The sequence below is a fragment of the Callorhinus ursinus genome, unplaced genomic scaffold (genome assembly GCF_003265705.2).
Source record: "Callorhinus ursinus isolate GAN/ISIS: 27379988/994484 unplaced genomic scaffold, GSC_fseal_2.0 scaffold5, whole genome shotgun sequence".
NCBI lineage: Eukaryota > Metazoa > Chordata > Mammalia > Carnivora > Otariidae > Callorhinus > Callorhinus ursinus.
In genome coordinates, this window is record NW_027397067.1 from 69,847,230 (window position 1) to 69,872,421 (window position 25,192).

Genomic DNA, 25,192 nt, shown 5'->3' on the forward strand with positions numbered 1-25,192 from the left:
CCGGGCGGGGGCCTCACTGGTTGAATTGCCAGCCTTGAGGATCAAAACCAAGTCAGGGCTCTGATTTTGAAGATGGCTTCAAAGGAAGGGACTTCTCATTGTAGGGTTAGAGTTGTGGCCCCTCCTCCTTTGACCCCCTTCACTCATGGCAGAGTCCCAAGGAGTAAAAATGCCAGATGCTGTCTTTGACCTCTGTCTCAGGGGCTCTTCCCCGAGGGGCACTGTCCTCCACCTGCTGCCCTGGACCCCTCGCCATGCTTTGCTTGCTTTCCCGGACCAAGATACGTGTCTGGGGATGATTGCTGGGAGGCCAGACTGGAAGGCTGGGCAGCCACCTACTTTGCCGGCTCACCTCCCTGGCGGTAGGAGGCATTACCATCTGTGCCTCTTTTTGCCTTGACCTTTGGCCTGATAAAGGCCAAGTGCAGAGCCTCACGTGGGAGAGAGAGAAACAAGAGACCCCCCCTCCCCCCCTTCTTCCCTTTCTTCCCTTGTCTCTCACAGACTCTGTACATAGTCTGTGCCAAACATCAACTCAGGTATTTATTTTTCCCAGTGAGCTGAACGTTTATAAAGAGCACGCCCTTCCATCCGTCAGAACTCTAGTATTCTCTTATTCCTGGAAAACTCCTCTTCATCCTTCGGGACCTTGCAGCAGAGCCCGCTTCTCCGTGAGACTCTCCTCACCCCAGCAGCTGGAGCCTCCATGTGGGAGCGCGGCCTCAGCAGGACACCGTCCGGGTCCAGAGAGCACTGCCGGCACTGGTCAGGTTTATCTGTGTGTGTCCACCGAGCCCTCTGAGAACAGTGGCTGTGGTTCCATCATCTCTCTGTCCCCGGGGCCGCCCCCGTGCCGAGCACGCGTGGACGTCACCTTGGTGAGCAGAGTGGCTACATGAGTGTGACTGCACGTGGGATACCCTCAGGTCAGCAGAGGACTTGGGTCCCGCATCCCTCAGCTCTGGGTTAGACGCTGGAAAGCCCTCCTGTCGCACCAGCTACAGACAAAGCCTGTGGCCCCGGGGACACGGTTTGACCCTCGTGCTTGGCAGATTTGTGCCCACGTCGGAAGAGCCCAGCCTGAGACTTCGAGACTCAGGAATCCTTTGTTTGCCTTTTCCCAGCTGGTAACTTTTGCCTTGTGCTTCTATTTCCCCACTTGTAAAATGAGCACAAAACCCAACGTTTCCTTTCACCTTGTTGGCTGAAAAGAATTGAGACGACTGTTTGCAAAGCTCAGGCGTGAGCAGTGGCTATCATTGCCGTGGTCTTTTCCCTGAGAAGGAACCGTTTCTACGGTTTCTTGGCAGGGGGGAGGGCGGGGGTTGGCAACCAGAGCTTTTTGTGGCCAAGGTCCGGTTACCTGGAGGCTTCTCCAGTGTCTTCTCTCTGCAGGGAAAGTGCCTTCATCAGAACACAGCAGTGAGCCATCTGGCTACCCCAGCCCTGTCTGGATTCCCAGCAAGTCTGCAGGAAAGGAGCTGCCTGTTGCCCGCTGACCTGCTGTGCGGACAGCAGTAGCTGTGGGAACACACCGGGACAGGGAAACACACTGCGCACGGGGAGTCCATCCCCGGGCCAGTAAGGTGCCGGTGCTTTGCAACTGATAACGTGTTCCCAGTGGACACATACCTGCTAGTGAAGCCTCCTTTCCCTCTCGCCCTTGTGTGGGGGGGCTCAGGGATGATGCAAGACTGTAGGGTTGTGTTCCCACCCTGAGCCCTCCCTTTTTCTTCCCTGCCTTCTCCTCTTCTGCATTTCCTGGGCCCTTACTGTCTAGTGGGCACCATGCTACGTGCTGGCTGTAGGAGGAGGAGTGACACGTGGTGCGGGAGAAAGACAGGTCCGCACATGTGGTTGGCTCCATCACAGCCCCCCAAAGATCTCCACATCCTAATCTCCGGAACCTCTGCCTGCCACCTTGTAGGGCAGAAGGGATTTTGGCGGAAGCAATGAAGTTAAGCATCTTGAGATGAGATTATCCTCGCGTGTCTAGGAGGATCTAATGTAATCTTAAAGTGTCCTGAGGAGAGGGAGGGAGAGGGAGATGTGACCCCCTGACCAGGGAAACAAAAAGAAGTGATGCAGCCGGGAGCCCAGGAATGCGTGCAGCCTCTAGAAGTGGAAGACGTAAGGACCATATTTTCCCTTGGAGCCTCCAGAAGGAACCAGCTTTGCTGACACCTTGATTTTAGCGCCTTATAACTTATTTTGGTCTCCTGACCTTCAGAACTGTGAGAGAATGAATTTGTGCTGTTTTTAGCCATGATGTTGGTGGTAATTTGTTAACAGTAGCAATGGGGAAACTCGTATGACAGATAAGTGCCGCCTTGTATGATGATGAAGGAGCCGGCAGTGGCTCAGTGGTTCAGAGCAAGACCCCTGGAGTCCCAAAGCCCTGATTCAAGTCTGTTTCTACCTTTCATCGGTTGAGGGGCCTTTTGGCCCATCGCTTTTCAAAGCTGCTCATCCCTGCCCTGTGCCTCCTCCTCCATCAGCAGGGCTGCCGCAATGTAGGGAGACAGCTGGAGAGGCTTCGGGGCTGGGTCTTTTGGTAGGGGATGGTAGGGCCGGCAGGAGTTGTGGGTTTTTCTGGACCGGTCACTGGCCCCTGATCCTCCCCGGGTAGTGCAATTCACAGAAATCCCCAGTTTTTCCTTTTAAGCTACTCTTGAATATAATAAGCTCCTTTATTGAGTAAAAATGTATCTCACCCCTCCCATGTTCCTGTCATCGAGTGTGTGGAGCCGCCGCGGGCCATCCAGGTATCCTGGGCCCGGGCTCCTTCCTTGGGACATTCGGCGTTGGTGCTGCTCTGGCTTGTCAGTTGCAGACCCCCTGTTGGGACTCTCACTTGGCAGCGGGCCCCCTGGACCCCTTTTCTCATACCAGGGGTATTGAGGAGGTATTAACTGCAGGAATTGAGGATCCCTGGGCAGTGGGCGGAGCTCAGGCTGCTCAGAACCAAGCACTTCGGGGGGGCCCTGTGGCGGCCACACTCCTGAGAAGTTGGAGCCCTTGTGCCCATTTTACAGATTGTGCCCCGGAGGGCTGTGACTGGGTAACACTGTCTTCTCCTCTAATCCCGCACATCCGCTCAGAGGTGAGTGATCATTCTTCCTGCTTGCACGCAGGAAAACTGAGGAACAGAGAGGCTGACTTGCCTGTAGTCACACCAGAGCCTGAGATCAGGGCTTGGCAGTGAGGTTCTGTTGGCAAGTGGAAGCGGGGCACAGTCTGTTCCAGGACGGAGAAGGCGCCAGGCGGTTCAGTGAACATCCACTCTGTCCCCAGGCTGTCTCAGGGCCTTCCCCACAGGCTGTCCCATTAAGCCCTGCCTCCCCCTCTTGGGCAGACTCTTCACCCCTATTTCTCAGGTGAAGCAACGCCAAGCCTGGACACTTAAGTATTTGCCAAAGCATTTACCTAAAGGGCAGAGGAGCTAGGTTCAACTAGGGTCCTCCTGACTCCTCAGACCCCTCCTTTCTGCATTCTGAGGAGCTCACTGATATTATAAAAGGCAGTTCAGATGCTTAACTGGAAAATTGGAGAAATGTAACATACAACGGACCTTGCCTATTTACACGAATTAAATGAAGAAACAGTTTAAACATTACTATCCATTGCTTTAATGAGGCTAGAGGACACCATGTGCGTGTATGGGCTGCCTGTGGCAACTGGTAGAATGTTTGGAATGGGTTTTGTTAGCATAGGATGCAAAAATAGCCTTGATGGTGTCTGCATCTTTTCACTCCGTTACCTTGTTTCTCCGTTGTATCCTAAGGGGTAATTCAAAGGAAGAAAAAAACCTATTTTGTGCAAATGTCTATTAAATCATGATTTTTTTTTTTTACCTTTGATTATGGAAAATTTCAAACATCTAGGAAAGTAGAGAGAATACTGTAATGAACACCTGTATACACCCCTCGTCCTGTTTTAACAGTTATAAACCTTTGCTTTATTTACTTCATCTTTTTGTTTCTAAAATATTTCCAAGTAAGTGGTAAGACATAGTGATATTTCATTTCCAGATATTTCAGAGTAACTTTAGTTATGATAATAAAAAGTTGAAACCAAACTTGATTAAATGGAGACTGTTTAGATAAATATGATTACCCACCTGGTCCAATATTATGAGACCCTTAAAATTATCATTTTGAAGCTCCTATTACAAGCTTTCTTAGAGTTCGATGCTTTGCCTTTTTATACGACTCACCATAGTTTCTAATAATTTCATTGTTCGGTTCTTTAATTAAGGTCTGTTTCCCCTATTTCTTTGGTGGGGACCGTGTCCTATTTGCTCACCATTTTGTCTTGACTGCCCATGAAGTTGCCTGGCAGATAGCAGGTGTAAAATAAAATTGGTTGAATGAATGCCACATGAGCATTATGAGATCCTTGAAATAACATGCTGAGTGATGCAAGCAAAATCACATAATCTCACATGAGCACAGTGTGAAAATATGTTTGCATGTAGATGACTTCTAGAAAGGCCGCTTCGAGAGTGTCAAGTTTTTATGCCAGCGTGATGGGAAATACAGGTGAGCTTTGCTTTCCTGCTATGATTTCCATCATGTTGTGGTCATGCGGTTGTAACATCGAAGAGTCTGTCAGCTGCCGCCGTGCGTCCTGCTTACTCTGTGCAGTGCCAGAGAGAAGGAACGTGGGCCTACAATGGGAAGTCTTGCTTCGAAGCTCCCACTCCCCTGACTCACCGTGGGACCCTGGGCGAGCTCTGAACCTCGCAGAGCTGAGTTCCTGCAGCTTGCAAGTGTTGGAGTGGCCCCCGCCCCTCTGCATTTCTGCAATCAGATGTCGTCGTAATGCATGGGGCACAGATGTGAATGCACACTGTAAAATGTTGCCTGAGCGGGCGGCTCCCCAGGCTTCCCCACTATGACGCTTGGCCCTGCAGCTACCCTGATGCCCCCCGACAGAGAGCCCACGAGCAGATCCACTGAGTGTACTATACAGTTAGGATTGTCTTAGGTATCCATCCGAAAATTCCTGCTGATCGTAAACGGGAAGGTGATGGCTAATTAGCTCGGAGAGCTTCCTCCATGCTCACCCATCTCACTAACTGATGGGTCCATCAGTCATCCAGCGGTATTTACTACACTGGGGCTATGTGTTCATTAGCCCTTGGCAGTTGCCCACCTTGCCCAGACTCTGGATTTTAAGTGGCACTGGAGTCTGTGGATATCTGGTCCTTGGGGTCACGAGGGGAGGATGAAGGTGGTTCAGCCAGGGGATGAGGGCCAGGATCATTACCCTACAAGAAGAACTTTTAGTGGAGGAATCCTGGCTGACTCTCCCCTCTCCTTTCTTCCAAAGGATCTGGTCAGGATATTAGAGCCTGTATGAGTTTCCCAGGGTGGCCATAACAAAGCACCACAAACTCGGTGGCTTACCCAACAGAAATTTATCCCCTCACAGTTCTGGAGGCCAGAAGCCCCAAATCAAGTCCCAACTCAAGTTAGGGAGACCCCATGCTCCTTCTGAAGGCTCTATCGGAGGATCCTTCCTTGCCTCTTCCTAGTGTCTGGTGTAGCTAGGAACCCTGTAGCGTAGGGTCCTTGGCTTGTGGCCTTCATCCTGGACTTCTTCCCTGTGTGTAACAGTCTCTGCACCTCTCTCCTTATAAGAGCACCCGTCACTGGAATTAGGGCCACGTTAATCCGCTATGACCTCATCTCAACTCGATTGCATCTGCAAAGAGCCTACTTCAAAATAAGATCCCATTCATAGGTACTTGGGGTTAGGATTTCCGCATATCTTTTTGAGAGATGCAGTTCAACCCATAACAGACCCCAGAGCAAAAGCAATTCCTTTTGCTCCTGACCACCGGCACTATTCCCCAAAGGGGACCACTGCTTAGCGTGTATGTAGATGGACGACTTATTTTTCACATGGGATCTGGACGCGTCCATTTCTACTCATCATCCCTTTTGATTCTATGATAATCCTATCATACATGTATTCGGGCATGCAAAACATACTTTTGGGCCACCCCCTGTGAGCCCAGGCCTATGCTTAGTTCTGAAATAGAAGGATATAAAAGGCCAAGGATTTTCAGTTGGTCGAAAAGTCTGCCAGAAGCTCCCCCTTCCTTTCTAGTCTGTATACGCTGAGCAGCAGTCCCTAGTCACGACCGTCAAAAAATGCCTTCAGCCATTGCCAGGTGTTCCCTGGGGGGTGAGGGGCAACAGCATCCTCCATTAAGAAGCCCTGGTTTAGCCTAGCAAGGCCCCACCTTTGCAACTCCAGAAATCCCTTTTACTGATTCGCCTTCCTTGCAAGAGAATTGTTTCAATTAAACAAACTTCACTTGGCAGGTAATCGTTTGTCCACCTCCTTACCTAAAACCCACTTTCTTCCCTAAAAACATCCACCCGTTGGGGGTTCTGATCCTTGTCACCAGACTGGGTTGATACCATTCTGGCCAGTATCAAGCAGAGAAGCTTGACGTTTGGGGGGCTCTCTGTGGCCTTCCTGAAAAGGAAGGTGCAGCTTCCAGTAGAATTTCTGACCGGTTGAGAAACAGCCCAAATATCCCCATTGAGGAATCACTGCTATAAACTTCCATTCAGTGTCTGAAATCATGTTTTGGATCCAATGTCTATGGACGGTTCCTTAGAGCTCCAGATTTCTCCAGGAGTCCCCATCCTGTCTTCCTCTCCTTCGCCCGAGTGTGTTATTATTCAGTTCATGTTTATTCAGCGTTCGCCATGGGGCTGGTACCTCGCGGGGTGCTAGGGTACCGCAGGCTGCGAGAGTACGGCAGGGAGGAGCGCACTTGGCCACTGCAGGAGCAGGACCCATGATGGCAATGAGGAGGCTATGAGAGAAACAGTCGAACTCCCGGCAGTGCTAAGTGCTAAGACAGAGGTGCAGCCCTTTGCTGGGCTCGAGGGTGGTGGTCTCTGGAATTGCAAGACCCTGTGAATAATCAGGTCACGCTCTCACTGGCCCTGTCTTCCTGCTCAGCCCTAGCTTGGGCCCGTCAGGATCGTTGCGTACAGAGCCCAGTTCCCATCAGTTGCCTCTCTAGGGACAGACTGTTCATGGCTTAGAGCATGCGCCGTAGCAGACAGTGTCCTGCTAACCGAGAGGCGTTTCTGAGAAGTGATGAGGGTCATTCTCACTGGGCCCAGTGAGAGAAGGCCCCGTAGGGACCTTGAACCTCGCCTCCCTGCCAAAGTGCCCCGCTGGGTAGTTGGGCTCGTCCTCTGAAGGCAGCCTCAGCCTCTGCAGTATGAAAGGTGTTGATTCCGCTCTCCCTCCCCAAAAGTCTTCAGCCAAGGCCTCCGAACACAGAAGGGACCTTGCAGCCTTTGAACCTTTGTCCTCAGATCCTGTCGGAGGGAGAAGGGGCACGGGAGGATGGAGAGGGGGCGTCAGCTCTCTTGCCAAGCCGTCCCACCGGTTCCGTGCATTTGCGCATCCTCTTGGCCACTGGGTGGCTTTCTGGCCACCATCAAATACAGCATCTCCTTTCGTTGCCTGGATCCCTCCAGCCAGGCATGCGTGAAATGGCATCGTGTGGCAGCGAGCACTCAGAGATTGCCATGCCCCTGTCCTGGCTCTCATCTCTCCTCCTCTGCCCCCTTCCTCCACCCACCTCTCCTTACCTGGCAGCCAACTGATTCTTCTTTTAAAAATGCACTTCAGATAACAAGCCCCACCAGCTGCCTTTGGAAGTCTTTCAAAGACACAAATCCCCACCTGTACCCTCCTCTCCTTTAGTTAACCCCACGCATCGCTCCCACTCTGCGTTGTCCTCAGATTACTGCACTAATGCCTTCACGGTCCTCGCTTGGGTTCTAAGGCCGGGTGGTGCTGGCTAGGCTTCAGGAAATGCCCCATGTGGGCACTGTGAGATGGGTGGGTGTCCCCCTGGGGGAAAGGCAGGCTAGCCACAAAGAGCAGAAGAGACTCAGGGATGGAATGGTCCAGAGGGGGTTGGGGCAGGGACGTTGGCTCTTCTCTGTTGAGTTGGGGCTATTGGAGGCTGCTGAGCAGATCTGACTTGCGTTTTAAACTGGCTCATTCTGGCTGCTCTGCTGAAAATCGACTGAAGGTGGCAAAGGTGGAAATAGGTAGACCAGTTAGGAGGCTCTGGCAGAAACCCAGGGTTTTTGCAGAAATCCAGGGAAGGAATGACAATAGTGTGTGGGGGTAGCAGAGGATATCACAAGAGGCCATCAGATATGAACGCATCATGAAGGTAGCATTTGCTGATGGCTTGGATACGGAGTATCAGGTAAAGGATCATCCTAGGGTTTTACCTTGAGCAAGTAGAGAGTGAAGTTTCTGTTTATTCTTTTAAGGGGATCAGTGAGGGTTTGGGAAATGTTTGTTTTGCAGGTAGGATTCCACTCATTATGTTTGAGACGTTCATCAGACATTCAAAGAGAGAGATTCAGGAAGTAGCTGGATATATGCATCTGAAATGTGAAGATTAATTTTGTGTGTCAAGGGGCTCCTTGACTGGCTCACTCGGTTAAGCGCCCGACTCTTGATTTCAGCTCAGGGCATGATCTCAGGGTCCTAAGATTGAGCACTGCCTCAGGCTCCACGCTTAGAGGGCGGTCTGCTTGCAGATTCTCTCCTTCTGCCCTCCCGCTCATGCTCTCTCTCTCTCTCTCTCTCAAATAAATAAATCTTAAAAAAATGCATGTCAAGTCATCTAGGCCATGGGATCCAGACATTTGGTCGAACAGCAGTTTAGGGGACACCTGGGTGGCTCAGTCGGTTAAGTGTCTGCCTTCGGCTCAGGTCATGATCCCGGGGTCCTGGGATGGAGTCCCACATCGGGCTCCCTGCTCAATGGGGAGCCTGCTTCTCCCCTCTGCCTTCCGCTTCCCCTGCTTGTGCTCTCTCGCTGACAAATAAATAAAATCTTTTTTAAAAAACCCAGCAGTTTAGATGTGACTGTGAAGGCATTTTTTTGGATGAGATTAATACTGACATCAGTAGACTTTGAGTAGAACTCCTTACCCTCCAAAATGTGGGTGGATCTCACCCAATCAGTTGACGCCCTTAAGAAAAAAAAAACTGAGGGTCCGAGGAAGTGGGAATTGTGCCTCCAGATGGCCTTCAGACTCAAACAACTACATGAGCTCTTCCCTGGGTCTCCAGTCAGCTTGCTGGTCCACCCTGCAGATTTTGGACTTGACAGCTTGTATACCTGGGTGAGCCAATTCCTTGTTTATATTTCTGTTGCTCTGAAGAACCCGGATTAATGCATGGAGTAAAAGTTTAATATTTGGATATGTATTTTGGAGTCCTATTATTTAAGCCTTGAGACTGGTGTGATCCCCAAGAGAGCAAGTGTAAGGAGAGGAGCAGACCATTGGGCTATCCGATACTTAAGTCAGGAGATTCAGAAACTGTGTGTGTGTGTGTGTGTGTGTGTGTGTGTGTGTGTGTGTGTGTAATATTTACTGAGCACTTATTATGTGTCGGCGTCCCCCAAGACTGGTTGCTGCCCTCTATCTCCTTATTTGTTCTGGAAGCTTGGGAAATGATCCCGATGGGGCCGCCTATTTATTTGACTTCTCTGTTGCAATGAGTCAGCCTCTCCAATGTTCTGGGCTGTGGCATGGCACCCGGCTCTTCCTTCCCTTGTGTCAGAAATTGATTATTCCGGAATCTTCCTTCCAGGACATTTTCAGTTCCCCTGACCTCCCAGCCTCTCGAAGCCATTTTGTGTCTCCTGATACTGAGTAATTCCATTTATTAAAACATGTGGAGCCTCCTTACTGGCAAGTGTTGGTAAAAATAGTTCTGCAGCCCAAGGGACTGGGGCATTTGAATTTGGTGATTTGAAAAACGTTTGGTGTGAATCATGAAAAGTGCGGGACCATGTTGATGAATTTCCCTCACCCTTTTTGTTCCTTGTTTTTTTTTGTTTTATTTTGTGTGTGTGTGTGGCAAAATGTTTAACCCATATTTTCCAAGAACTCTGTAGGTGGGTTGCTGGGGACAATTGATTTTTAGGGAAGTATTGTTTCTCTGGATGTGGAAACCATGAAGCAAAGAATAACATTGAGCAAGAGTCGTCCTGATGACTGGGCCTAGGCTGATTATGGTGTGTTTGGGTCACCGTGTGTAGGAGGATCACTTCTGCCTGAGCTGGACTTTGATCCTGACCCTAGAAGCCTTTTTCTAGCCAGATGTCAATGGATCATCTAACTTCTAAGGCTACGATTGGTTCAAACTGGCAGCTAGGAGAGACACAGGTGTTTAGGTGAGGAATATGGAGTTCTGGTTTCCATCCTGCCCCTGGCTTGCTGTGTGAACTTGGGCAAATCTCCTCACCTCTCCGAGCAGCGGTTCTTTGTCTGTGACAAGTTTGGGCTAGGTGGTCTCTGAGGGATGAGATGGTGGCCAGTGGGGGGGTACGTGCCCTGAATAAGGGGCTCCCCACCCCCCTCAGCACTCAGCTACCCAGCAAGCTACTGTGTGTGTGGGACCAGGGCTGCCGAGTTAATTTTTGGACCATGTAATGTAATGAAGTTTCCTGAATTTTAGGTGGGGACAGCGAATTCAGAAATACTTACAACATCCCCTGGGTGAAACCTGTAGCCAGATAGAGCCCTTAGGTCTTCAGTTTACAGCTCCGTGTGAGGGCGTTGTCCTTCATGAGTTATCACAGGCAGGTGGGGGGCCTGGAGGTGAGCGAAGCTCCTTTGAGTTATTTTGTCTTGAAACCAGTACAACTATTTTCAAGGAACTGGGGGAGCAAAGCAAGACTGGTAGCTGGGTCACAAGACTGCTGTTGCCTAGAGCCCTGGAGAGAGGGCATGGCCTTTTCTTTCATCGTGGGTGGAAATGTCAGCCTGAGGCAGTGGGCTGGGTCAGCTGGTCTCCTTGGGATTTATGACCAGCTCCAGCCAGCGCCCTGGGTCTGGCTGCATGGACTGTGTAGCATTATGAGCTGCAGAGAATTGAGTATTTCATTATACTGTTTTCACTGAACAATATCTTTTACGGGTCTTTTGTGGGTGTATGTCTCTGTGTGTGTGTGTGCGCACACACACCACACACATACACACACACACCTGGTTCTTTTTAACTGCTGCATAGTATTCCATAGTTTTTTTCAGCTGTGCCATGGCCATTTTGCTTTTATCCACTTCTCCCTTTTATCTCTACTTCCCATGATTTTATCTAATAGGCATTTTTTTTTTTTTTTACCCTACAATTCCCACCTCCCCTTTTCCCTCCCACTCTCCCTCCTTCCTTTTCTCTTTCCCTTGCTTCCATCCATCTGTGGATTCGTTCATCAAACATGCTGGGCCTGCAGGTGCTGGGTGTAGGGGCAGAATCCTGAGGCCTGGCCCCAGGAGCTCCAATGCAATAGGAAGCCAGAGAAGAAGCACATCATGGTGAATGCCCAGAAGCAAGGTTTTCAACAGTGTTTTTAAAAGAAGCTCTTTCTGGCCTTTTGGAGTGTGAGAATCTGAGGTAGAAGCTGATCTTTCAAAGGAGTAGTCAGCCTTTGGATCAATATGACCCCATCTGCATCTTTGAGACCTTCTAGGACCATCACCAGCTGCCCGCCCTCCCCCTGTTCCCATTGCTCCAGGCTGTGGCTTGAGCAGAATCACACCAGGGTTGGCTCTGGAATGATGGCCGTGGAAAGGAGAAGGTGCTCTCACGGCCTGGATGGGAGGGCCCTTTCCTTTGGGACAGGAGGGAGCAGAACCTGGAACAAAGTTGCGAATCAGAAGTCAGTCTAAAATGGACACAGGGCCTCAGGCCTTCTTCCTTGAGGAAATTATGTAAAGATGAGTATAAAAAGAGACAGAAGGCAGTGTGTCCATCAGAGACAGAGAGGGAGAAGAGCCTACAATGAATATTCCTATTCTTCCAAATGGGTGCAGTACGTACAATCGGTATTCCTATTCTTCCAAGTGGGTGCAGTACGTACAATCGGTATTCCTATTCTTCCAAGTGGAGGTGGTACGTACAATCGGTATTCCTATTCTTCCAAGTGGAGGTGGTACGTACAATCGGTATTCCTGTTCTTCCAAGTGGAGGTGGTACGTACAATCAGTATTCCTGTTCTTCCAAGTGGAGGTGGTACGTACAATCAGTATTCCTATTCTTCCAAGTGGAGGTGGTACGTACAATCAGTATTCCTATTCTTCCAAGTGGAGGTGGTACGTACGTTTTGTGCCAGGTGTCGTGTCTTTGCCTTTCCCTTCATCCTCCATACCTTCTCCTTTCTCTGCGGTGTCTTGACAGTGATCACAGTGATCATTTCCAGAGCGTCGGCTGCCCACAAACGGAGCTCTGGGAACGGAAGAATTAGTGTACAGCCGTTTGGAGCTTGGGCTTCAGAGTATCCCCCTCCGTCCCCTTGGGCGAGGCACTGTACCTCTCTGTCTCAGCTTTGTCCTGTGTAAAGTGGGGAGAGGGGCACTGGCTTCCTTCTAGGGGTGCTGGAGAGGGTGGAGTGAGCTAGTCCATGGGACACACCTGTCCTCACCTGGAACCGGGCCTGCACAGAGTACACGTGGCTCAAATGGCTCCTTGTCACAGAGGCCGTTCCTGGCCGTGCTTGCAAAACAGTGCCCACCTCACGCCCCATCTCCCATTCCCATTCTTTCTTGATGGATCTCTGGAGCACTCACCACCGCCTGACCCTCTTGTTTGTGTTTGTAGGCTCTCTGCCGTCCCCATCCCTGTGGAGCCCCACACATGCAGAGATTTCTGTTGATTTTGTCCCCTGGTTGTATTCCGTGGAGCACAGGTAGGGACCTAGTAAATATCTCTTGAGTAGATGAGTAGATGGGTGTCTATTTTTTGAGATAACCTCCAGGCCCAGACTCAGACCCAGAGAGGTAAAGTCACTGGCTTAAGACCACCCAGCTACTAGCAGTTGTTGAATCTGGAGCCGTATTCTATTTTGTAATTCAAACCGGGATGGCCTCCCTGCTGGTAAAACAAACAAACAAAATCAAAACTAACTGGTGCCTACAGGACAGTGAGGACTCAGGCAAGGTTAAGTCACAGCCCCTTGGGGCAACTGTTCCCTGTACCTGCCCCAGCACCTCCGTTTGGTTGTACCCCAGCTTTTCTGAGTGCTGTTCACCAGGGAGTGTGAACTTGTCAAGAGAAGTCCGCCTGAGAGGCTTCCGCGGGGTGGTGGCCCAGGCCTGGAGCAGATGCAGCACCCGGAGTGAGCACGTGCCCCTTCCTCGAGGGCTGCCGAGTCCGGGTGAAGCAGGCTTGTGTGGAAGGCGTTGTGCACCTCGTGTGGGGCCCGTTTCCAGACGCAGCGGGAGCTTCTGACACTGCCCAGCTTCTCTCCTGGTTGTGCGGGACAGCTGCTGTTCTATGTCCCCCAAGCCCGAGACGGGGTGCAGGGGTCTTGAGGGCAGGAGATTGTCCCCGTTGTGTGGACCTCGTCCAAGTCGGCCTCTGGTAGGTTGTACTGTTCCCATTTTTAAGACAAGGCCCCTGAAGTTCAGGGAGGTGTAAATCCTGAGCCTGAGATTCAGGCCCGGGTCTGCGACGTCCCAAACACCTCGCACCTCTGCTCTGCTTCTCCAATGCTGTTATATTTGGATTCTGATTCGTAAGCATTTATTGAGCCATAAGCGTAGGCTGCGTGCTGTGCCTATTCGTGTTTCTTGTTTGCTTCTTACGGTGCTTAAACTTTCCCCAAATGCGGACACTGTGCCTGGAAGAGGTGCATGGGGGGGGCGGGGAGAGAGAGAGAGAGAGAGAGAGAGATCACTGCCTTTTGATTCTCTGCATTGTCGAACTGGGCTGTGGGGGACGGAGCCCAAGTGTTCTGGATCGGGATTTGAGCCCAGCCTCTTAACTGCTGTGTGACCCGTGTCCAGTAACCAGCCTCTCTGAGCCTCAGGTTCCATATTTGTAGAATGGAGCTGGTACCTTACTCGGAGGGGACACTGAAGATTTGAGATGTTAAATATGAAATACCCAACACACTGCCGGATGCACAGTGGGGCCAGCAGTGAGTGGTGGCTGTTTTGCTGTTTTATTTGAGTTCATAGTGTTGTTCCTAAATGTTACTTCTTTGTTTGCCTTGTCTTTGTCCTTTGTCCTTCCTAAGGGTGAAGACCAGGTCTTACCCATCTTGGCATACCTACCTTCTTCTTCTTCTTTTTAAATTTAATTTGAGAGAGAGGGAGAGCCGGAGAGAGCGCACAAGCAGGCAGAGTTGCAGGCAGAGGGAGAGGGAGAAGCAGGCTCCTCACTGAGCAGGGAGCCCGATGCGGGGCTCGATCCCGGGACCCTGGGATCATGACCTGAGCCGAAGGCAGATACCTAACCGACTGACCTCCCCCGACCCCAGGCACCCCACATCCCCACCTTCTAACACAGTTCTTGGTACATGGTGGATGTATGCCCATTGCAGGGTGCATGCACGAATGGATGCAAAACCAGAGTCATGGGCCAGTGGTCTGTTGGGGCCACTTCTGGCCAATTGTGGAGGGACATGTTTCCTGGAGTCTTATCCCCGCTTGTCAGATCCAGGCCAGGACAACGGTATGGTGGTTCCATTGTTCCCAGATAACATTTCCTATCTTAACGTCTCCCTGGAGCCGCCCTCGGCCCCACCCTGCTCTCCTGGCCTATCACTGATCCCCACTTGGACCCTGACAGGTTCCATTCCAGCCTGCCCTGAAGAAAGCTTTCCTGTGGCCGGCACTGCTCTTTGTCTCCTCCCTACTCTCCATTACAACAGTCGTGGAAGGGGGCATTTCTCTCTCTCTGGAACTTTCCATGTTGCCGGGATCACCCAGAAAATGTGAAATAAAAATGCTTTACAGTAGCCTGACCCTTCATAGTGTGACCTGTGTCTTCCTGCTTGCGCCTCACAGACCCCTTGTCTGATTGGCAAGGCAGTTCTTATCCCTGGTCTGCCGTGGACAAAGCTGAAGACAAAAAGGATGGGGTTGCTAGTAACATCTCTGGTTAGCGAGAGACCCTAACTGGTTACCAGCTCTGTGCACCGAACCAAGGCTTTTTCCATTGCATGTCCCTACATGGTTGTATGTGTTGGTATTCCATGGCCTTGCTTATTTCCACAAGAGTTTTGACAGCTCTGTCACAATCGTAGTGATCCAGGGCACTGTCATGTTTGCAAGCTCAGTGGGACATCCCAGGAAGAGGTAAGGTGCCCAGGCATTGCCCTGTGCGTGAGGAAGCAGCAACCTAGGGAGCCAGGTGCCTTCTGGAGATTACCCAACTCGGGGTGGCAGCACTTTCCAGAACATTGCCATGTTTCCTTTCCTTGTTCAGTTCAGCCCTTAGATCAGTTGTTCTCAAATGGGGTATAATGCTGGACTCACCTGAGGAATTTAAAAATCCCACTGCAGGAATTCTCCATACCTGCCTCCGCCCCGCCCCCCCGCCCCAACCCAAAGATTCTGTCTTCGGAGTGGGGCCTGGGCATTGAGGTTGTAACATCTCCCCAGATTAATCTTCGACGCAACAGTGTTGAGAGCCACTGTCTTAGATGGCACCTGCTACCGGGATGCTGGGAAGCTCATGAGAAGCCAGCAGTCCTCAAAGTCTATTTCAGACAAGAGCTCCAGCCCTCCTAAAGCAAACCTGGACTGAAACCTGCTCACCTTTGCTCAGATTCAGGGCAGCTCATGTCTCAGAAGAAACGACAGTGCTGAAAGAGGAAACCGGGGCAAAAGGGAAGATGGGAGCAGCACCCCCCCCCCCAGTTGTCACATGTTGTGCCCCTGTCGTGGGCCAGACACTGGTGTGAGCGCCTTACATATATCAACTTTATCCAATTCACCATCCACATACTAGCACTAAGAGAAGACTCTGCTGCTGTTACCCCCATTTCACAGATGGGAAGACTGGACTAGATAAGCCACTTGCGCAACCTGATGGTGGCAGAGCTGGGATTTGAAGACAGGTTGCTGGCTCTGGAGGCTACTGGTTTAACCACTATGTCTGTTGCTTTGCAGGATGACCTGGGAACCGTGTACACTGGGTCCCCTGTGGCCGAGGGTCTCTTCATGGTGGTGATGAGGCATAGAGGTAATCTGTCACTCCACTGCTCAAGAGTCTCTATGACTCCCCATTGCATCTGTAGGGGAAAGTGAAACTTCTTAACATAGCATGAGGCCTATCCTTTACCACCTGGCCACTGGCCGCTCTTTCACATTCCACGTCACACATGATGTTAAGACATCTGAAAGTCTCCTCCCCTTTCTCTGCTTGGTGACCCCCTACTCTTCAATACCTAGCTCAAATATCCTCTTCTCTAACTTGTGCGAGACTCAGTGCCTCCTTCCTCTTTGTTCCCAAAGCTCTTGGTCCCTCCCTCTATGACCACATGGATCATAGCCTTTCTCTCAGGACCCTCCGGTGGGTCTTGAATCCTTCAGGACGGGGAGGGGTCTGCTGTACTCATGTTTGTGCACCCCTCAGCATCCACTGTGGTCTTCAGTGCATACCAACCTCTCCCAGGTAGGATGACCTCCTTTACCTTAGGTTCTTCTTCATTTCAGCCAGGGAGGTAAGTGTTCTTTATCTTCTGATTATCAGAGGGTTTTCTGTTTGTAATGGATGCTTTTCTTCAAGGTGCCTTGGGCTCCAAATTGCATAATTGATATTTACTGTGTTTTCCTAGGTTGTCAGGCTGTGATTTTAGCAGAGTCCTGAGCTCCTGTGGAGATTTGCCTCTCTCCAGCCTTGGGCTATCTGCATTTTTGAACATCTCAGGGCCCAGAAGGAAAAGAAGAATGCTGACCAGCTCTAGGAATGGCCTGAATGAAGAGAGGTTGGTGTCTTGCTTAGTGTTCACTTTGATTGCAGAATGAAGTCACCAGGGTCCAGAGGAGGAAGGGGCAGGAAGAGTAGGTTTTTGGCGACCAGAAGTGAAGTGTGTTTATTTCTTCATGTGCTTTTGTGGAAATGGCAGGAGTTGCTCATGCAGAGTAGTAAGGTCCTTTTAGCAGAGTCCCACCAAGGCCTGAGGAGAGTGGGTATGCAGGGAGCCACCAGCTTGTCAAGGCGCAGTACTGAGACTTTGCTGCCTGAGAAAGATAGGAAAAACCGAGTTTATAAGGCACTGGGTGAATTCTAGGAATTTTTCCTTGAGAAGCACATACACGTGTGCAGATGGTGTGAATAGCGCCCTCAGAAATGGCAAATGATAAGACGATTTATTTATTTTATGGACATCCGATGCCTCGTTTTTGATCAGATTACTGGATACGTAAAGAAGCAGGAGAGTATGACCCAAACTCGGGGGAAAAGGAAGTCAATAGTCAACAGAATAGAATTGAGCCAGTTATGACTCACACTTGTGTGATCGATTGGTTTTTATTATTGTTAAACAGACTTTATTTTTTGGAGCAGTTGTAGGGTCTCAGAAAAATTGGGTAGAAGAGGCAGAGAGCTCTCATATCCACTGTCCCCATGTACCTATCATCAGCATCCCACACCGGAGTGGGATGCTTGTTACAGTTGACAAATCTACACTGACGTCGTTATCATCCAGAGTCCATAGTTTACCTTAGGATCCATTCCTGGTGTTGTACCTTCTGTGACCAGTGTGCGACGGGTATCTACCATTGTAGTATCCTGTGCAAGCTCTGGCCTTCACCTGTCCGTGTGTCTTTATGAGACACAGTCTTTAAAGCCCCTCAGTTCGGGATTGGTTGATTAAGTCATGATGTGTCCTGAAATGATATACTATGCAGCTGTTAAAAAGAATGAGTGGCTTGGGGCACCTGGGGGGCTCAGTCGTTAAGCGTCTGCCTTCGGCTCAGGTTTCGGTCCCAGGGTCCTGGGATCGAGCCCCGCATCGGGCTCCCTGCTCGGCGGGAAGCCTGCTTCTCCCTCTCCCACTCCCCCTGCTTGTGTTCCCTCTCTCACTGTGTCTCTCTGTCAAATAAATAAATAAAATCTTAAAAAAAAGAAAAAAAGAATGAGTGGCTTTATGAAGTAACGCGGAACCATCTTAAAGTGATACTAACTTTCAAAAAGCACCATCAGCCTTAACAGTGTTGCTGAAAGCAAGGGGGGCATGGAAGAGTGTAGAGTGCTCTCCCCAATGAGCCGCCTGTCCTTACTGCACCCACACTTGGCACGTCTGTCGCTCCTGCCTGTCCCCTGACCGGGACCCCCCTCCCGCCCCCCACTCTCTCCCTTGAATTTCTGTGCCCTGCCAGGCTTCCTCCTCATTCCAGGTTGTAGAGACCCGGCGATGGGGAGAGGCTTGCCGTGGACCTTTGAGACGGTGTTGAGTAGCTGACCCTGTTGGTTAAGTTGGGCACATCGGACCCCGCTGATTAATTTAGTCCCAGGAGCCAGGTGACCCAGCAGCTGCACGCTGGTGAGTCAGGCCTGATGGGGTCCTAGCCTGAGCTCTTGCTTGGCTCCCTGTGTGACCTTGGTCAGGTTACTTAGCCTTGCTGAATCTCAATTTCCTGATCTGTTAAAAGGAGGCTGAAAATGCTTCTCTTGAGGTTGTCTTGAGGATTAGCTGTGATAGCTAGCGTAAGTGAAAGTGCCCTTTGAGGGAAGACCAGGGGAAAGTGTTTATCCTGTAGGGAGGAGAGCGAGGAGGGCCCCCTATCGTCCTCAGGTGCCCCAGCCTTCCCCTTGAAAATCCCCATGCAAGTCAGAGAGGTTATAATTTGGCTCCTTCCTCTTTTATTCGGTGTACTTCTCTCGGCCGCCCAGGGCTTTCAGCTTAAGCAAATAAATTATCCTGCTCTGCTGGGCTCTGTGTTCTGTAGCCAGCCATATGTTTGAGCTTGATAGAGATTCTTATCGGGCGGGTAATATTACCCAGCAAGGGATGACATTTCTTATCAGAGGCCCTGAGGAATCAGAGATAGGAGCCCTTTCTTTTTACCGGCAGCTAGGCCTCAGTGTGCGGGGCTGGCAGGCAGGCTGGGGGCGGGCCAGGGCGTGGGGTGGGCATCGGCTGGCCCCCATCTCTTCCACGAGACAACCAGCCGCGCCCAGCCTTCCCCGGCTGCGTTGGAAGCAGGCCCTTGGGAGATTTTTGCATGTGATCGAGAGGGGGCAGGGCAGGGGGTGTGAATGCGGAAGGAAGAAGGGGATGTGAAGTTGCTGGGTCAGTTGGGGGTGGAGGCAGAGTGCTGGCACGTGTGGGGCCTTACCCTTGACGGAGAGCCAGGTGGCCTCCTGCTGCAGAGCGCAGGCCTGGGGCCTCTGCCCCATGGTTCTGCAGAGGGGAGGCAGCTCAGGCCCAAGTACCCACCACAGTCTTGGCTGTGGGAGTGGCGAGGTGCTGGGTGATCTCCCTGTCCCCCTCCAGATTCCCCCCCGCCCCCCGCAACCCCTGTCCTCCACCCTGTCCTGTGACGGGGAGGCTGTCCTGTGTGGGCGCCATAGGATGGATGCCGCACGGGGCTCCTGGGCCCTCTGGCTTCTGTTGGGGAGGTGGGGCGGGTGGGCAGGAAGGGAGGAAGGTCAGGGTATTCATTCGCCGCCTCCTGCTGGGTCCCAGATGGATACAGGCCAGGTCTACACCAAAGGCCTTGCGTCTGATCCCTGATTCTGGCGAGTACTCACCGTGTGATACTTGCCTCTTGTGCCTGGGTTTCTACCCATAGCATGGGGAGACACTGCCTTTCTTGCTGCCTCTGGCCGCTTACCTTTGGATCTCCGTGATTTCTGTGCCTCTCTTTTGCCCTGATATCTGGAGGAAGGGGCACTGCGGGGTCCCCGAGGGCCCGAGTTCAGAGCTCACTGCAGATAGGAGCTCCAGGGTGGGTAGAAGAGGTCAGAGGTGACCACATGATTTGGGGACTACAGCCTCTGTTTCGGACACATGTGCATAACTCTTCCCCTCCCGATTTTTGGGAAGTCCTGCCCTCTGCAGCCCTGCTCTGCAGTCGTAATCTTGCCATCATCAGAAAGGGAAGGAGAAGTGGTTTCTCCCTCTCCCTGGACCCTTTCCAGCCAGCAGTCCTGCCCCTGCTTCGCTTCCTTCCTGTTGGCCCCAAGTCCTGCTTCCTTCCGTCTCTCCCCCGCCTCTCCAGTTCCACCCTCTGGGGGGGCCTGCTGAGGTTCCAGTCTCTCTCCTCACCTCCTGATGGCCAGGTCCAGATTCCGAAAGCACAGCTCTGCCCTTGTCCCTCCGATCAAAGATGGTCAGACCTCCTAGCATCTCTTAAAGCCCACCTCAGTGTCACGCCACCCTGTGATTCCATGCTCTTCACCTCATGACAGACGCCTCTCATGCGGGCTTCATCTCTGTCTTTTGAACCAACCACTATCTTTCTTTGACTTTTGTACCTGATCCTGTCATGCTTCCTCCTGAGGGGACCACAGACAGGGCTGGGCTCGTCCCCAGCTCTACCCACTCCTGGCTCTATGATGGTGGGCAAGTCACTAAGCCAGGCTGCACTTCAGTGTCCTCAACTGTGACGTGGGCTGTGAGCTCCGGCTCCAGGGTTCTTCGGGGAAGAGTCTCTCTGGGGCTTGCCCAGTGACAGGTGTTCAGTGAGTGAGGGGGGGGTCCCCTCTCTCTAACTGGCTGCCTCTCAGATTACCCAAACCCTGCCTCTGCTCAAATTCCATTCCATCGTTTGCTTTCCCTCTGGGCTCTTCTGCCTGGAAGTCAACTTCCTCCGTTGGAAAGACTCCGTCTGAGTGTCTCCTGTCGGGACAGTCGGAATAGACCTTGTCTCTTTCTGCCTGTGTCTGACTTCCCAGCCTGCTCCTCTAGGGCATCGGCTACAGTACGTCGTGGTTCTCAGCTTGGCCCTTGATTCGGTGACTGAGTAGTTGACTCCAAGGGAATGGAGGAGAGTCATTTGTTCTTTCGTACTACATTTGACTGACTGCACGTCTTGTAGTCGGTCTGTGCTGGGCACTGGAGTTGGAAGGAGGCGTAAAACAGGGACTCTCCTTACGGAGCCTGTCCTCCAGTGAGAAGGTTGCCCTATCGAGAGTCTGTGCCAGGCACGGACTGCAGACCTGGTGGGACATGGTCCCTCCCCATGGGCAGCTCAGAACAGGGTGTGGGTTGGGGGGTGTGGGAGGAGTTCCATGCCCAAGGAGAGGATGCCCCCCTTCAGGTGGATGCCCCTTTCCCCTCACATCAGAGCACGGCGTCCCCTCTCGAGATGCCACGAGTGGCCTCGTCAGGATGGAGCATATCCAATCTGCAGATGCTCCCCACCATGGCCTCCCTTCCCACGGAGGGGGTCAGCTCCGAGGTCAGCAGCACCTTTCATCATGGACCTGGCACAGGCCTTGTTAAGTGAACTCCTCTAAGAAGGGTGTTCTAGAACGATCCAATCTGGCTGATCATGATGGTGCCTTGAGTACTCATGACAGCTTGTCCCTGGCCAGGGCAGGGGGAGGGAGCCAGCCAGCTGACAGTCCGGGCTGACTTGCGGTTTCTCTCCTCGTGAGCCTCCAGCATCTGGGGTTTCAGTTGAGTTTATTTTCCATCCACCACCAGCCCTCCTACCCAAATTATCCTTATCTCCCCCATAGCTCATGGCAAGAGCTTCCAAATTCGACTCCCTGGATCCATCCTTGCCCCCTGCAGTCCCATCTCCACTCGGCAGCCAGCACGATCTTTACAAAATGTGAATCAAATTCTGTCTGCCCTACCAAACATACCAAGGATTTCCCATTTCTGTTCTTGGGATAAAACCCCAAATTTCCCACTGGGCTTTGCATGAATTGGCATGGATATCTCTCCTCACTCACTCTTCTTCAGCTACACTGACCTCCACTGAGTGATACACCCCATTCCTGCCCACCTCAGGGCCTTTGCACATGCTATGTCTCTGCTTGGAGTGCTCGTTCTCTCCATTTTTGCATGGTGCGTGCTTTCTCACCCTTCACTCCTGTAGTGTCCTCCCACTGTTCTTTGCTTTTCCTTCCTAGCCGGGTCTATCCTGGCACATTTATTTGTGTTTATTTCACGTCTGTTTTCCTTCATGAGACTGCACTCCTGTAAGGGCAAAGAGGAGGTCCATTTCAGCTACCACAGTAAGAACAATGAAAGCTAGTGCTTTGATCACACTGACCATGTGCCAGGCACGGTTCCAAGTGTGGAGTTTACCCAACCACTTAATCCTCCTGAGACCCTATTGGGACATAGGTGCTGCCATTGCCTTCGTTTCACAGACGAATAAACCAAGGCACAAGAGAGGTTAAGTAATGTGGCCCAGCTGCCCCATCCACTAGATGTTAAAGCCAGAACTTCAAACCACACCGTGGCCCACACCAGGGTCCATGCTCTTAACCCCTCTGGCAGAGCCTACTACTAGCGCTTCCCCAGAGGGGATGCTCCGTGAATGGGTGGTGCATGAATCAAAGGGCCACTGTCCCCTCTCTCAGGGAGGTCCTCGCTGCAGCTTCTGTACTGGGTCCAGGGCTTGTGGCACGGTCAGGAGGAGGGGACCTGAAATGAGCCCAGAAAACCTGGACTGCAGTCAGGGTCCCTCTGTATTCACTAACCGGTGACTGTGGAAAGCCCTTCACTTCACTGAGCCAGGATGTTTTTAGCTCCGGCAGGAGCAGGGCTGTTTGCCTTGCATGTCGGTGCAGGAGAATCCGGGAGGTTAGCGAGGGCTCATAGCGTGTACCCACAAAGTGTCCACTGCCCTTGCCTTCCTAGGGGGCTTCTCCTCTCTGGGGAGAGTGCCTCACACCCCCTTTCAGGTGGAAGTAGCTGGGGGAATAGCCCTGGCTGGGTGACAAGGATGAGGGACAGACACAGTTCCTGTAGGACACAGAGGGTGGTCCCCACGCCTCCTCTCATCCTTAGTATGCCCTTTCCGTAAAGTGGAGTGTTCGCTGACTTCAGTTGCAGGGCCAGGTGTGGTGGGCTTCTGGAGACGCCCCCCCCCCCCCCGCCCATGCCACAAGGTTGAAGCGCCCCCAAGAGCATCCTGAGTCTCGGGACATGATGGTGACGAGCTGCCACCTTTACCCTGTGACCCCAGATGCCCAGAAACATTGGTGTGACTTTCTGATCCTTTGAACTGGTGCCTTCAAATAAAATTTCTCTGTAATGTTGAATTCTGAGCATCGCTTTGCTCTTTTCCTCTCTCCTGATCTCCCCCTCCTTCCTGCATCCTCTCTCCGGACTCAATGAATAGTCCCGCTCACTCCCTGCTTCCCCTCCTCCCACATTATGTCGGCATCTCTCACCGCCCCTTTACCCCGTTCTGGCCTTTAGATACACAGCTTTCAAAGGAACCCACATGCCGGCTTCTTGCAAACTGGTTTGCCGAGCAGCCGATCCAGCCCCGCCAAGGCAGGAGGAGAAGGACATTTGGTCCTGTGACAGCCATGGACAGCTGGCTCATCCTGGATGCTGGTCTCCCTGTGCATCTCATCCCTGGAAGGTGCTTTGGCCCCAGGCCTGGACCTGACAGCAGCGCCTTGCTGATGAGAGCAACAGCTCAGCCTGGCTGCACTTTTGATGGGCGGCCTCTCGCAGAGTCTCCCTCTTCCTTCTGGAGATCACTGCAGGCCCCCCCCCTCCTGCACTGCCCCGGAGGGCACCCCTTCCTGCCCCAGGGACTGTGACATTTGGACCCATGGTGTCCTAGCTCCCCCACTTAGTAGGTGTAGGTCCCTGACCCATGTTCGGAAGCCAGATCAGATTTTGATCCTGGCTCCATTATTGACTAGCAGTGGGATGCTGGATGAGACTCTGTGCCTTGGTTTCCTCCTTTCCAAACTGGAATGCTGACAGTAGGGTCTTTCTGTGGTAGACGGAACTATCAGTCCCAGTTCTTCCCACCTCCATCATCAAATTAACACGTGCACACTGTGACCGTGGCCTCCAGGTGAGCAGGTGCACTCCTCCCCGCGGTGACGTCCATCTCGGCCACGCGACTTGTTTTGGTCCATGGGGTGTTAACAGCATGACGGGAGTGGAAGGCGCAAATTGGACGAGATTGGGCTGCTTTGCTTGCCTACCTTTTGTGGTGACAACATGCCCTGAACAGCCTCCAGTCTGCAGAGGAGAAGAGACACGGAGCAGATTCCGAATTCACACCTCGTGTGGAGCTGAGCTTGGACATGCCTTCCCGGTACCAGCTGGCCCCTAGCTGCTAGCAGACAAGTGAGTGAGAGGTGAGTGCTTGTTGTCGTTTGCCCGGAGTTGGGGTGTTTTGTTACACGGCATTCCTGCTGCCATAGTGGTACCGTTATATCGCTTCATAGGGTTATTTTAAGAACTTTAATTAACTGAGTGAGTTGGTTCACGTATTCGGTTTCCTTTGCTGCTGTAACAAATTACCACCAACTCAGTGTCTTCAAGCAACACGGTGTATTATCTTACAATTCCGTAGGTGAGAAGTCCAACATGGGTCTCACTGGGTTAAAATCAAGGAACACAGGGCTGCCGCCTCCTCACGGCTCCAGGGGAGAAGTGTTTTCTTGCTGCTCCCAGCTTCTAGAAGTCCCTGCATTCATTCCCTGGCTAGTGGCCCCTTCCTCCGTCCTCAGAGCCAGCAACCTAACACCTGTCTGTGCCTTTCTTCCATAGTCACGTCCAACTCTGACTGATTCTGCCTTCTGCCTCCCTCTCCCATTTTTGGATGCTTCTGATTATATTGGGCCCACAGGAATAAACCAGGATAATCTTTCTATTTTAACATTTGTACATATTCACTTTCTTCTCATCTGCCACTTGAATTTGCCTTTGCCATGCCACCTAAGTTGTCATAGGCTTCAGGGATTAGGGCGTGGGCCTCCACAGGTGCTGGTTACTCTGCAAACCACTGCACATCAGGCATTTAGAACGGGGCTTTGCGTACACCAAGTATTTCATATCCACTGGTTCAGTTGTTGGCCTTAGCGTTCCCATTCATGAGATGAGATGAGAGGTGGTCCCATCTGACGTCCACACGGGCTCCTCAGACAGGCTTTGTTGTGCTGGACCTGGAGAAATACTCCATCCCTTGGTCCTAGATGGACTGGAGACGGGGTTTATGAGACAGGAAGGGGGGTGAGGTCAGTTTCCTAACTGGCTTTGGAGCAACCCAGCGGTTCTTCAGGATGATGCTAAGGCTTCTGATTAATTATCACAGCAAGTCTCCTGCTGTCCTCACTGCCCGTCAGCCTCGCCCCCCAGCTCGGGCCTGGCTAAGTGACCAGGCGTGCCCACCTGGTTCCGTCCTTGCACTTGGCACGTCCTTCTGATCTTCCCACATATGATGGA

The 25,192-nt window shown here is 51.8% G+C and overlaps 1 long non-coding RNA gene across 6 annotated transcripts in view; it reads left to right on the forward strand.

Annotated features, from left to right (window-relative positions):
* The window catches only part of LOC112823393 (uncharacterized), a 379,174-nt gene that overhangs the window by 183,792 nt on the left and 170,190 nt on the right, over positions 1-25,192 (forward strand). For all 6 annotated transcript variants that reach the window (XR_012378344.1, XR_012378347.1, XR_012378345.1 and 3 more), the window contains 4 exons: positions 557-2,234; positions 15,975-16,047; positions 16,643-16,792; positions 23,198-24,102. This is a non-coding gene — a long non-coding RNA (uncharacterized lncRNA). The remainder of the gene's footprint in view (positions 1-556; positions 2,235-15,974; positions 16,048-16,642; positions 16,793-23,197; positions 24,103-25,192) is intronic.